The sequence below is a fragment of the Nicotiana tomentosiformis genome, chromosome 7 (genome assembly GCF_000390325.3).
Source record: "Nicotiana tomentosiformis chromosome 7, ASM39032v3, whole genome shotgun sequence".
NCBI classification, from domain to species: Eukaryota; Viridiplantae; Streptophyta; class Magnoliopsida; order Solanales; family Solanaceae; genus Nicotiana; species Nicotiana tomentosiformis.
Genome location: NC_090818.1, coordinates 25,962,790 through 25,974,613, shown reverse-complemented (window position 1 = coordinate 25,974,613; position 11,824 = coordinate 25,962,790). Strand labels below are relative to the sequence as shown.

Genomic DNA, 11,824 nt, shown 5'->3' with positions numbered 1-11,824 from the left:
ATAAAACTAATTAACAAAACTAATTAAAACAAGACCTAAACCCTAATCCTCAATAAAATGCAATGTTCAAATAATTGAAACACTAATCAATTAAAACTAATTCATAACTAATTAACAAAACCTAGAAATAATAAATAAATGGGTTGTAATTCAAACCTATAATTTTTAGGAGATGGAGAAGGAGAGGGGCGGAAGTGGCAGTGGCAGCGGCGACGGAGATGACGCGGCAACGGCGGGGGCTGGGCGGTGGCGACGCGGGGTGGGGAATGGGATTTGTGTGAGGGAAATAGAGAAGGAGAGGGGAAGGTATTGAGTGAGAGAAATAGAGAAGGAGAGGGGAAGGTAAGAGAAATGGGGGTTCCCCCGTTATTTCAATTCTGATTTCAGAATTACCGACCAAATTTGGTCGGTAGTTTTGGTCGGTACATTAAGTATTGACCGTTTGACCAAAAACCGACCAACTTTGGTCGTTCTTTTTAAAAAAAAAATTAAATTCTTTTTTTTTTGTGTTTTTTTCCTTAAAATATTATAAACTATAAAAAAAATATTATAAACTATAAGCATTTATTTTATTTAACTATATAATTATTATAAATAATTATAAACTATAAGCATATTCTTTATAAATAATTATATTAACTATTTATTTTTAATAAATTATAATAGCATCTATCTAAGTAAATTTTCTAAGTTATAATTAGGTATGTGAGTAATTTCTCTCTCACACACACATATACACTATATTGTAATTGATGCTAATAACTTCTTTTTTTATTCGTTCATCACTAATAATGCATGACATAGATTAATCGATATATAGGTCGAGACATTTTGATGAATCATCGATTAATATGCATCGATGCATCTAAGTAAGTTATAAGTCGATGAATCAATTTACAAATAGATATATTTGATGATAAATTATATATACTAATTAGGATCTTCACAAGTCTATCCCTAAAAGAACCCGACCCTGTGGTCCTAGCACTTCGTGTTCTTATATATATACGGCTATACCTCTCTCTCTCTCTCTACACACACACACACACACACACACACTTCATTGTAATACTTTAACTCTATATATAGCTTGTTATAGTATATGTTTGTGCGTGTGTGCGTGTGTGTGTGTGTGTGTGTGTATATATATATATATATATATATATATATATATATATATATATATATATAACACGCTTTGTTGTACTACTTTAACTACATATATAATATGTTATATATAGTATATGTTAGTGTATTCATTATTTGTATTACAAAAGTGTTAACGGATTACATTTATATTATTTAGATAGTAAATATAAAAGTAATTCAAAAGTTTGACCAATGTTGACGTAATAACCGACCAATTTTGGTCGGTTATTTTGCAAAAAATAACAATTACCGACCAAAGTTGGTCGGTAAATGCTTCCCCTGCATTAACCGACCAACATTGGTCGGTAATTTTAAATATAAATTCTTAAATATTATAAAATATTTTAAATTTTCTTTGACTAAGCAAGTCTGACCAGCTGGGTCAATTCGTTGACCAGTTTACTGATCAACGTTGGCCGGTATTTAGTTTTAAAAAAATATAATTTTTTTTTTCAGTTTCCGTCCAAGCTGAACGGCTTTTGATCGCTTTTTTTGACCGACCAACATTGATCAGAAATATTTGGTCGGTTTTTAGCGGATTTCTAGTAGTGCCTACAACAATGCACACACCTCTGGTAAAGCTTCATCCGCCAATGCCCAAAACCCTAGCACCTTCATCGTTGGCAAACTGAGAAGACCTAGAACAATGAAAACTTCCCCAGCACACCTGTAACTTACCCAACACTTTGACGTCTTCCACCTCACGCCACAGCCATGGAAACAGGTCAGCGCCTCACAAACAGAGAATACCCATTAGCAATTGCTTCATAGGACGTTGCAAAATACTCATCATTAGGACTTAAGGTACCAAGGTCTCTTTCTCTATTCTTCATTTTTATTTCTTTACCTCGTTTTTTCCTTTGTTAATTTTTTTATTTTGCACCTGGATTTTTAACTTCCTATTTCTTTAATGAGGTTTGTGTTTCTTCAATTTTGCTCCTCTGGCGTCTCTTTTAATTTTTGGGTTTCATTTGTTGATTTATTTTGGAGATTCAAGATAGGACGAGGGTTTACGATTGTGTTTTTGTATCTTTTAATAGATGTATGGTTTAGTTTGCTAACTATACACATGCTTTACATTTTACCAGATTATTGTTGTTGGTTGTGATTTTGGCAGGCTTAGCTTCCTGCACAACTTTCAGAAAGCTTTAGCACTTTCTTAGTGCCTTTATTCCCCAATAATATCTTGCCTTATTTAAAAATTATTTTTCCAGACTGTTGTGAAAATAATAAATATAGTATCTGATTTTGACATGCTAAGGTTCTTTCTTTTATGCTTGGTTTTTCTGGCACTTTATGTGTTCAGTGTACTTTTATGGAAGTTTAAACTATGGTTTGCTGCTAAGTTTGTTTACAAAATCTATGAATTGATTGGTATCAGACGCGAGTAGATAAAATGTAGCCTTATCTTTAGTGCATTCTTAAAGATAGGCACTTTGTGCTTTACATGAATGCACTTTTAATGGATACATATAAGACTAAATTGTATTAGATTTTGTAATTCAGTCTATCTACTCTACGATGTTAAACGTGGGAAGCAATTTGATGATCAATATCATATGTTTAATACTCAGAACTTGTTATCGAACTGAGAACCATAGTTTTATTGTACAATTGTCGAAGACTACAATACTTACCTCTCGAGAAGCCATGAAATGCCTTACCAAATTGACATTATCTTTCACCAGAAGTTCTATTAAAAGAGTAATGCAACCAAGAGACTTATCATGAATTAGAGATGCAGTCTTCTACTTACAACAAATATATCCATGAAGCGATCATGTGTATTTATCCTATTCATGTTTGTTGCTTATCAACTTTTAGTCTTCTCAACTGTATTATGTCTCATATATCCTATGACTTCTTTTACTTCATTACGACATCTGGACTTGCTTGGTTTTATAGGTGCAGCAGGTAGTTTTTTTATGTTTTTTTTTTGTGGACGGGAAAGAAGGACAAAGTTGAATCACAACCCTACCATCAAGACCCTTATATTGCAGTAAAAAATATTCAAGTACTTCCCTATCCTATTTGCATTTTAAAGTTATGAATATAGAACTTATCAAAAAGACAGTTACAATTATTTCAAAAAAGAATTTTACTTGTCATGTTATTGTTTGTCATATCACTATGTTTAAAAGTATCTTTTTCTAATTATATGGTTACGCCACAACTAAGGCCTTATATATATTTTGGTACCGTAAATTCAGAATATTGAAACATATAGAATTATTTTGTAATAGTAGACTGTAATCATTTAATTTATAGGTCAATTATCTTCTTACTCTTTTCTTCCTACAGTTTCTTCCCGATGGTTGGAGCCTCACCAACACAACTCAGCTATGTTAGTTGGATATAACTTGGGAACACAAATGCATTGGTAATATTTGCAAGATGGACGAGAGAAGATGAGTGATGGGAAACTGGTAAGCATCTTTAAAATTACTACTACTCTTTAAGTATTACCTTCAAGTAAGCACCAAAAATTCTTTAGAATTCTTGTTAGTAAACGATTTTACATAGTTAGATGCCGAGGCTGAATTCCTAAACAATCTCTTACCATTCTTAATAAGTTTTTAGGATAAATGATTTCCTACGACTCTTTTCTTATATCTCCAAAAACGTCATAAAATTTTTAGAAGATGCAGCTTAATCAAAAACTAAAGATTATGTAGTGTATTAATAGTTCATGTACTCATATTTTTCCTTTCTTGATTAACATATAAGATTCAAAGAAGTTGTATACATAGTATAATCATCAAAAGTTGAAAAAAAAGTAATCTTTGTTAGTAACAAAGAGATGAGAAATGTACCCCGGACTCAAGAACTATAATGGAATATAAGATGAGTTTTGATTTATCCTTTTTCTTAAAGATTTATGTTTAAATATTTAAACAATTCCTTGTTTCCATGGATGAGAATAAAGAAGTTACTTTAAAATTAGGCACTTCTTCTGCTTTCTTTTATTTTAAATGAAGAACAATTGAGGAAGAACAATAAGGGTACTGAGTTGGAATATCACCGCAAGAATTTTTGTAGATTCTTCATTGAGCTTCTATGATGCTAAAAACATGAAGTGAAAGAAAAATTAAAAAGAAAAAGAAAAAGTTGATGTCTGAGACTAGGTCACTGGTATCTCTTTGTTGGTTTTGAAGTATGTGTGTTTCACCAGTGAAAGAGTCTTGACCTGGTAGCAAGAATTGCTGGATGGAAGGGTTATCAGTTGTTGTGTGCTACTCCATTATATTTATTTATAATTGCCAAATTACCTGCTATGAATACATTCATTTGGCTATAGTAGTTCTGCTACATGCTAATATAGTACTAATATTATTTGGTATGAAATTAAATGCTAATAGCTAAATGAAAGTCTTAATTTATTTTACCATATGCAAAGAAGTTGCTTTCATTAGTTGACAAAGATTTGATTTATGGCTCTACAAATTGTTGTTAACCATTGAATTGGTATCTTAAACTCGAACATCAAACTTAGTGTCTTGACTTATGACCTATAATAGTATATTGGTTATCAAATAATCTTGTGGGTGACATTATGGATAAGTGTGCTGGATAATTGAACAATATGTCAGATGTTTTCTCTAGTGTTAGTAGTAATTGAACATCTTTTATCAATATATTAGAATCCGTTACCTTCTCAAAAAAAAAGAAAGTAATATGACATTGAGAAAGTGTTTTCTTTTTCTTATTCATACTTGCTGAATACCGTTGTGCTTATTAAATTTGTAAGTGAAGCAAATGAACAAACGGAAGAAGAAAGCTCTGAAGAACTTATAATAGTATTGGTTGATCGTTGCTAGACCTTCAAATGTTGTAGGAACCTTTGATTTTTAAATGTTTTTGCAAACTTATGTATGCTGACTCTTGGATTATTAAACAATAATATATATATTTTGCTTTTATATATTGATAATACTAGTTGGATATTTGTATTATGCTTTATTATAATATTACAATAGGTTCGTTTACCATAGCAATAGCTTCTAGTAACTGTTCTAATAAACAACCAAACCGTTGCAATAGCCTCAAGAAAACCGTTGCAGAAGCCAACTAACCATTGCAATAGCCCCAACTAACCATTGCAATTGTGATGACCCAAAATGTTATCTTTAAATTTAATAATTAATTATGTGTTCTAAAAGCTTGAAAAGTACTATTTATCATTCTCTGACTTGCGTGCACAGTCCGTAAAATTTTTCGAAAAGTTTTCAGGTGAAAAATGGATTAAAATGTGAATTAGATGTTTAAAACACAACTAAGTTGACTTTGGTCAACATTTTGTGCAAACATACTCGAATCAGTATTTTGACAGTTCCGGTAGGTCCGTATCGTGAATTGGGACTTGGGCGTATACCCGGAATCACATTCCGAGGTCCCTAGCCCGAGATATGGAATTTTGATGAAAAATTTAAAGTTTAAGTTCAAATAGTGACCGGAAGTCGAATTATGTGCAAATGACCCCGGAATAGAATTTTGATGATTCCAACAGCTCCGTATGGTGATTTTGGACTTAGAAGCGTGATCGGAATTTTATTTGGAAGTCCGTAGTGGAATTAGGCTTGAAATGCCGAAAGTTGAATTTTTGGGAAGTTTGACCGAGGGGTTGACTTTTTGATATCGGGGTCGAAATCCGATTCTGAAAATTTTTATAGCTCCGTTATGTCATTTATGACTTGCGTGCAATATTTGAGGTCAATCGAACTTGATTTGGTAGGTTCCAGTGTTGTTTGTAGAAATTGAAAGTTTCAAAGTTCATTAAGCTTGAATCTATGTGTGGTTCATGATTTTAGCGTTGTTTGATGTGATTTGAGGTTTCAAATAAGTTCGTATGATATTTTAGGACTTGTTGGCATATTGGGTTGAGGTCCCGAAGGCCTCGGGTGAGTTTCGGATGGTTAACGGATCAAAAATGGGACTTAAATAGCTGCTGCAAAAGCTGCTGCAAATTCTCTTATGCTGTGCAATCGAGCCCCCAGAAATCGAGCCGAGGATCGAAGGCAGGCTCGAGATCCATGATCGAAGGCCACTGATCGAAGGCCCAGGATCGAGGGTTATGACCAAGGCCAGCGATCGAAGGCCATAAGGATCGAAGCCATGATCGATAGCCAGGATCGACGGCTGTGATCGAGCCCCAGGGTCGAGGGCCATGATCGGACTCCCATGATCGAGGTCCAGTATCGGACTCTCATGATCGAGGTCCAGGATCGGACTCCACGATCGAGGTCATCCTGGACAGATCCGTAAGTTATAAACATAGGGGGGTTTCGTCCCATTCGCTATTTTTAACAACTTGGAGCTTGAGCAGATGCGATTTTTGATATATCTTCAAGGAAAAACATTGGGGTAAATATTCTTAACTCAATCTTAGTTAGATTACCTGAATCCATCACTGTTTTTAACATTTAATTGGTGATTTAAGTTGAAAAAATTTGAAAACCCTCTTGGATAGATTTGTGAATTTGAGGGTCGAATCGTTATTTGGAATTTAGTCATTTTAGTATGGTTAGACTCGTGGTTGAATGGGCATTCATATTTCGTAACTTTCGTCGGATTTCGAGATATGGGCCCCACGGGCTATTTTTGAGTTAATTTCATATTTTTATTGAAAACAAAAATGTAGTATTTTCGCATTGAATTAATTCTATAATTTTTGTTGACTGTATCGAATTAATTATGACTAGATACGAGTCGATCGCAGTCGAAAAATCGAGGAAAAAGTATAATACTTGATTAAATTGGAGTAAGTCGAGGTAAGTGACTTGTCTAACCTTGTGTGGGGGAAATTTCTCCGAGAATTGATATTAATGTGATTATTGAAATGTGTTGAAAGTCGTATACACGAGGTGATGAGTGTGTACACGGGCTAAATGTGAAAGATTATATTTTTAAATTGTGTAGATCATTGTTGCGCAGTTATTAAATTATTTTATCTTGTTATATTCTTCATCATTGATTTGTGATATATATTTTAGATTTGTTTACCTTTTTTCTGCTAATTGTTTTACCTGTTTAATTGAAACTTGGTTTCTTTTATACTGTGCATTATTTGAAGGTTGATTTTCTTTAAATTAAATATTATTAATATGAAGTATTTGACATTTTTAAATTTGATATTGAAGCAACGTATTAAAAATTTGAAATATTATTTTTCTGAATTATTTATTCTTGAATATTTTCATAAGATTTTTTTTTTTGGATTATTCTGGCATGAACCGTGAGCTCTTTATTATTGAAAAATATTGTTGTTGAATTATTTTGGCAAGTTAAATTATTTGAGCACTTGAGGTGCAAATTGTGATATATTGTGATATTGATACGCATGCGGTGGTATAAGGTCTGGGTGTTGAAACGCATGCGGTGAGATAAGGGTGGCTTGATACGCGTGGCTAGTAGGGGTGACTACTAGAAGTCATGCGGTGTGATAAGGGTGGCTAAAACGCGGGATGCTATTTCGGAAAAAATATTTTCTTTAAATAAATTGTGAAGGCTCCCGCGGTGGTATAAGAAAATGAGATATTGTAAAATTATTTATAATTTGGGACTACGAGACGGTACCTCGGTAGTGCCCTTGTTGATATTGATTTATGGCCATAGTTGCCTTCGATTAATTGTTGTGATTTTCATAAAGTTGAAGGAAATTCTGTTTTGATTCCACGAGATATTATTTGAAATTATTTGGTGTCATTAAATGTGACATACTATTCGATTCTTTTCCAATGTCATTTTATTTTATTATATTATTAAACATTTTACCATGCCATTATTATTTTCCAGTAGGGCCTCACCTGACCTCGTCACTACTCTACCGAGGTTAGGCTTGGCACTTACTGGGTACCGCTGTGGTGTACTCATACTACACTTCTGCACATTTTTTTGTGCAGATCCAGGTATATTTTACCAGCCTAGACATCAGTGAGTTACCTGCGCACGGAGATTTCGAGGTATATCTGCCAGCGTCTGCAGACTCCGGAGTCCCCTTCTATCATTTTACGTTGCTTCCTTATATTTTATTTAGACCTTGACATATAGAGACATTGAGAATAAATTCTTAGAAACTTGTGATTTATTTCTACCGGGTTTTGGGAGTTGAAATTGTTTGAATTGTAGTTTATTTACTTCAGATATTTATTATTATTCCGCATTGATAGGCTTACCTAGTCTTAGAGACTAGGTGCCATCACGACCTCCTACGGAGGGAATTTGGGGTCGTGACAAGTTGGTATTAGAGCACTAGGTTCATAGGTGTTATGAGTCACAAGCAGTTTAGTACAGTCCTGCGGATCGGTACGGAGACGTCTGTACTTATCTTCGAGAGGCTATGAAACTGTTAGGAAATATTCACTTCTTTGATTCCTTATCGTGCGTATTTGTTGACTTCAAAATTTTAAACAATTGTCTTTCTATTCTCTCACAGATGGTGAGGACACGCACGACTGGATCTGATGATCAAACACCCGCGCCCCCTGTTGGAGCCGCAAGAGACCGGGGTCGGGGTAGAGGCCGAGGAAGACCACGTGGTACAGCCAGAGCACCTGCACGAACTGCTGCACCAGAGCCACCAGTAGCTCCAGTTGGAGAGCAGGCACCTGAGACGCCTGTTACTACTCCTGCACTTCAGGAGACTCTTGCCCAGTTTTTGAGCATGTTTGGCACTTTAACTCAGGCAGGATTAATTTCACTTGCTCCTGCCACATCTCAGGTTGGGGGAGGAGCACAGACTCCCGCCGCCCGTACTCCAGAGCCACGTGCCCAAGTTGACCATGCCCCAGAGGTTATACCAGTGCAACCAATTATCCCAGTTCGGCCTGATATTAGGACAGCAGTTTCAGAGGGGGAGCAGTTCAGGCTCGAGAGGTATAAGAAGTACCACCTTTCCACTTTCAGCGGTTTAGCTTCAAAGGATGCTCAGGGTTTTCTGGAGGAATGTCACCGTATCCTTCGTACTATGGGTATTGTGGATTCCAGTGGGGTTTATTTCACTACATTCCAGTTTAGAGGAGCAGCCTACCAGTAGTGGTGGGCATATGAGTTGGATAGTCCCGCTGAGACATCTTTACACACTTGGACTCAATTTTCGGATATGTTCTTAAGGGAGTATGTTTCTTAGAGTCTTAGGGATGCATGGTGCGTAGAGTTGAGCAGTTGCGCCAGGGTTCTATGACTGTGTCAGAGTATGCGGTCCGATTTAATGATTTGGCTAGGCATGCACCAGCCTTAGTTGCTACTGTTCGAGAGCGGGTTCGCAGATTTATTGAGGGTCTTCACCCTAGTATCAGATACACTATGGCCCGAGAGCTAGAGATGGACGTCACATACCAACAGGTGGTGTCAATTGCTAGAAGATTGGAAGGTATATGGACTCGGGAGAGGGAAGAGAGGGAAGCTAAGAGACCCCGAGGTTCTGGAACATATAATAATTCTCGTGCCCCAGTTGCAACACGTCATGGTAGAGGTTATGTGAGCCATCCTATTAATTCAGCACTTCTAGCTTCCAGTGGTATTCCGACTACTCCCAGACCACAGGTTCCATATTATGCACCACCAGTGTCTTCTGTACCTCCTGTATGGGGTGCTTTCAGCGGACAGTCTAGTCGATCAGGCCCGAGCCAGTCTCAACAGCCACGTCCTCTGAGGGCATATTTTGAGTGTGGTGACACTCGTCATATCATGAGGGATTGCCCCATAATTAGGAGGGGTGCACCTCCACGAATTTCTCAGGCCCCACCTATTCCTCAGGGTCCTCAGGCTTCTCAGACCATGATTACTGCACCAGTTGCCACTCCACCTACACAGCCAGCTAGAGGTGGAGGTCGGACAGGCAGAAGTCGCCCTAGAGGGGGAGGCCAGGCCAAATATTATGCCCTTCCTGCTAGGACAGATGCCGTTGCATCCGATTCTGTTATCACAAGTATTATTCCGATCTGTCATAGAGATGCATCAGTTTTATTTGATCCAGGCTCCACTTATTCTTATGTGTCATCTTATTTTGCCCCGTATTTGGGCGTATCACATGATTACTTGAGTTCTTCTATTTATGTATCTACACCCGTGGGTGAATCCATTATTATAGACCGTGTGTATCGGTCGTGTTTAATTGTCATCAGTGATTTTGAGGCCAGAACTAATTTATTATTGCTCAGTATGGTGAATTTCGATATTATTTTAGGCATGGACTGGTTGTCGCCCTATCACACTATTCTTGATTGTTACGCCAAGACGGTGACATTGGCTATGCCAGGTCTACCGCAGCTAGAGTGGAGAGGTACCTCGGATCATGTTCCTAGCAGGGTTGTTTCATTTCTTAAAGCTCAATGAACGGTTTAGAAGGGGTGTGATGCGTATCTGTCCTATGTGAGAGATGTTAGTATTGATACTCCTACTGTAGAGTCAGTTCCTGCAGTAAGGGATTTTCCTGATGTATTTCCAGCAGATCTTTCGGGTATGCCACCCGACAGGGATATTGATTTTGGTATTGATCTATTACCGGGTACTCAGCCCATTTCTATTCCACCACACCGTATGGTCCCAACAGAGTTAAAAGAATTAAAAGAACAGTTACAAGAATTGCTTGATAAGGGTTTTATTCGGCCTAGTGTATCGCCGTGGGGTGCTCCTGTCTTATTTGTAAAGAAGAAGGATGGTTCTATGCGGATGTGTATTGATTATCGCCAGTTGAACAAGGTTACAGTGAAGAACATGTATCCATTGCCACGTATTGATGACTTATTTGATCAGCTTCAGGGTGCCAGGGTATTCTCAAAAATTGACTTGCGTTCAGGCTATCATCAGTTGAAGATTCGGGAGCTAGATATTCTGAAAACTGCTTTCAGGACTCGGTACGGTCATTACGATTCCTTGTGATGTCTTTTGGGCTGACCAATGTCCCAATATCATTTATGAACTTAATGAATAGTGTATTTCAACCCTATCTTGATTCCTTCGTTATTGTATTTATTGACGACATTCTGGTGTATTCCCGAAGTCGGGAAGATCATGAACAACACCTGAGGACTATGCTTCAGATTTTGAGAGAAAGGAAGTTATATGCAAAATTTTCAAAGTGTGAATTCTGGCTTGATTCAGTGGGATTTTTGGGTCATATAGTTTCGTGCGAGGGGATCAAAGTAGATCCAAAGAACATTGAAGCAGTGCAGAGTTGGTCCAGACAGCCCTCAGATACGGAAATTCGGAGTTTCCTTGGTTTGGCTGGGTATTATCGCCGATTTGTAAAGGGTTTCTCTTCTATTGTTGCATCTATGAACAAATTGACCCAGAAGGGTGCTCCGTTCAGGTGGACCGAGGAATGTGAGGAGAGCTTCCAAAAGCTCAAGACAGCTTTGACTACAGCCCCAGTATTGGTATTACCTACAGGTACAGGATCTTATACTGTGTATTGTGACGCGTCGCGTATTGGTCTCGGTGCAGTGTTGATGCAAGACGGTAGGGTGATTGCCTACGCGTCCAGACAGTTAAAGGTGCATAAGAAGAATTATCTTGTACATGACCTGGAGTTAGCAGCTATTGTTCATGCCTTAAAAATTTGGCTATATTATTTGTACGGTGTCCATTTTGAGATCTACACCAATCACCAGAGTCTACAACATCTGTTTAAATAGAAGGATCTTAACTTGCGGCAACGGAGGTGGTTGGAGTTACT

General features: G+C 37.1%; 1 long non-coding RNA gene across 2 annotated transcripts; it reads left to right on the top strand.

Annotated features, from left to right (window-relative positions):
- The first annotated feature begins 1,735 nt into the window (after positions 1-1,735).
- LOC104097919 (uncharacterized) lies at positions 1,736-8,235 on the top strand. Of its 2 annotated transcripts, XR_011409324.1 has the most exons (4): positions 1,736-1,953; positions 3,055-3,163; positions 3,451-3,575; positions 8,049-8,235. It is a non-coding gene; the product is annotated as an uncharacterized lncRNA (long non-coding RNA). The 2 variants fall into 2 exon arrangements; XR_011409325.1 differs by lacking the exon at positions 3,055-3,163.
- Positions 8,236-11,824: the final 3,589 nt, after the last annotated feature.